This window comes from Lagenorhynchus albirostris, chromosome X, assembly GCF_949774975.1.
Source record: "Lagenorhynchus albirostris chromosome X, mLagAlb1.1, whole genome shotgun sequence".
In the NCBI taxonomy this organism is placed as follows: domain Eukaryota; kingdom Metazoa; phylum Chordata; class Mammalia; order Artiodactyla; family Delphinidae; genus Lagenorhynchus; species Lagenorhynchus albirostris.
In genome coordinates this window covers 67,576,782-67,579,431 of record NC_083116.1, presented here as the reverse complement: position 1 = coordinate 67,579,431, position 2,650 = coordinate 67,576,782, and positions in this window count along the sequence as shown.

Sequence of the window (2,650 nt, the reverse complement as noted above, 5' to 3'; positions counted from 1 at the left end):
TTCCTCACATTTTCGTCAGCCTCAGGAAGAGAACGACATAACCGTCTCGCTGTGGGGAGGGGACAGAAAGACGGGAGATACACCCTTTCGGCCCCCAAGTCCAGCAGCCGTGCAGAAGCCAAATTAGAGGTGCTTGCTTGGGGAAGCCACTGCGCAGGCGCACTCCGAAGTTGCCTGGGAGATATAGGCCCCACTAGTCTCTGAGATCTTCTCTATCTTCGCATTCCGAGGAAAACTGAATGCTAAGGGCGGGATTTCCGGTGACAAGGAAATGAGTAACTGGAGAGAAAGGGGTTTTGGAAAATAGGATGGGGGTGGAGTTGAGAGGCAGGAGAATATCCAACTTGAAATCTGGGACCTTGAAATAGGGTATTGCCTCCATGCTAAACTGAGAGCCTCTCATTCTTCAGCCTCCTTGGACCTTTAATCTGTACATGCTTGTGGGGCAGGGGGGAAAGGGGCAAGCTGATTAAAGTGCCAAGTTTTTCTCGCTCTGATTTTTTTTTGGTGGGAGGGATTAGTAGACTCCTGGATCTTCAGGCACATCAGTTCTTCTGGGGGCAGCAGTTGAGAGAAACTTGCCAAGGGGAAGGTGTAGCATATGGACCGACAATAATGTAAAGCTGCCAACTTTTTTAGTACTAAATATGTGCCAAGCACTACGCTGGATTCTTCACTTTCTTTAGCTCCAATCGCTCCACCAGTTCTCCAAAAAGCATTTTAATAGTCCCATTTGACACTATAGGAAACTGAGGCTTAAGTAATGTGCCCAAGGTCACACAGCCAGTCAATGACAGCTGGGATTAGAGTTTAAGTCTGCTTTTGGCTACAATTCACCCTGTTTACAGTGCATAGCATCACAGGCCCCCTTCAGCCTTTGCTGTGTTCTCACTCGAATTTGTTGACTCTCAAAAAATATAAGGAAGGGCTGTATGCCAGGCTGGGAGGGGCAACATGACAGCCCTCCAAAAGAGGATGAAAGTGAGGCTGGAATTTCTCCAGGCTCTTCCTTGTTCCATTACTCGGGCTCCCTGAGAGCTGTGTAGGTGTGAAATGTGCATTTCTGTCCAATCACCCTGCTCTGTCCTAAGAATCTTCCCCACTTTGCTCTCTTCTGCAAGCTTCCAGCCTTATATGCTGGCTTTTACTCAGGGAGAGTCAAATATCACTATTTCTGTTTTTTGTAATCCTGAAAGAACAATGACCTGACAGAGCTCTTGCCTTGCCCAGGGGAGCTCTTGCTTTGCCCAGCTCAGGATGCAAAAACAGAAGTGGGAACTAGACTCTGTGTCATACATGCCACATGTAATTTCCCAGAAGTAACAAAGGTGAAGCTTGTATACCTATGGTAAGGGAAAGGGTGTAGTTATCTTAGTGGCTACAGCCATTCCTTTGAAGGTCATGCGAGGCCTGGATACTCTCCTTTATTCATATACCAAATTAGAATTAGCATCCCTTAGGAGAAACACTTAGGGGTGGAAATGAGTGTATGGCAAGCAAGACTTACAAAGGATGTTGTATGTATTACTCCGAAGTACAATCTCCATTAAGCCTTTAGAACACCGAACAAAATACCCTTCTTATCTATGTGAATTAGTTTGTAAAATGGTACAGTCTGAGTTCATTTGCAGATTCTTTGGGCTATTGATACCCACCAAGTATTGAAGTTTTGGCCAAGGTGGGGCTTGCCGACTGGGTGTTGGTTAGATATGTATTGTATATGCATCATCCTGTATATACAATGCTATCCAGAGTCCCCTTTGATCTATGATTAGGATCATTGCTGGAGAAAAAAACATTGAGAATACATTCATGTTCAGTTGCTGAGGCCCAGGAGCGCCCTCTTTTGGAGAGGATGGATGGTTAGAGAAGCCTTTTCCTGCCCTTCTCTTCATCAGTTTCTGTATACTAGTTGTCACAAATAAGCAATACAATCCAAGGAAAAGCTGAGCTGGACTGACAAATGTGGACTTCAAGCCAATTCTCCCAGCCACAGGATTGCTGCCCCTAAACCCTCTGGTACCAACAATCTAGGGCAGCCTGTAAGTACCCTTCAGGTTCAGACAAGGACCCTACAGTCTCCTCCTCCCTTCCTAAGGGTATCTCCATACCGTGAAATTTCTCACTCAACAGGCTTTCTCTTCCCCTTCCATGAATACTCAAAAATGTCTTAAGGAATTGTCTGCAGGCAGGGTTTGAGGCTAGTTGCAAAGAAAGCTGTAAAAGAAATACCAGAGTAGGCCCTCCTCCCTGAGACATTTTTGTTCTAGTCCTTGTACGAACACACTAAGCATAAGGAGGGGACAGTATATCAGAATGGCTATGAACTCTGGATCTGGACAATGCTGGCTCTGTCACTTCCTAACTGTGTGACCTTGGGCAAGTTACTCAACATCTCTTTCTAGACCTCTCAAAGCTGTTTTCAAGAAATTGATAGAAAAGCCCAGGGTCACACATTTATTATTTGATAATGTCAGAACTATAACCCAGGCCAATTGTATCTTAGTCTATTGATATTTCCAACCTACACCACTGCTTTTAAGACTGCTACTTGTCAGCACCTTGGTAGCTGAGTTCAAATGGTTACTGGGTTCTTAGACTTACTAGTGTTTGTTTTCTTTAGTAAATATTTCAGGTAAATATTAGCCCC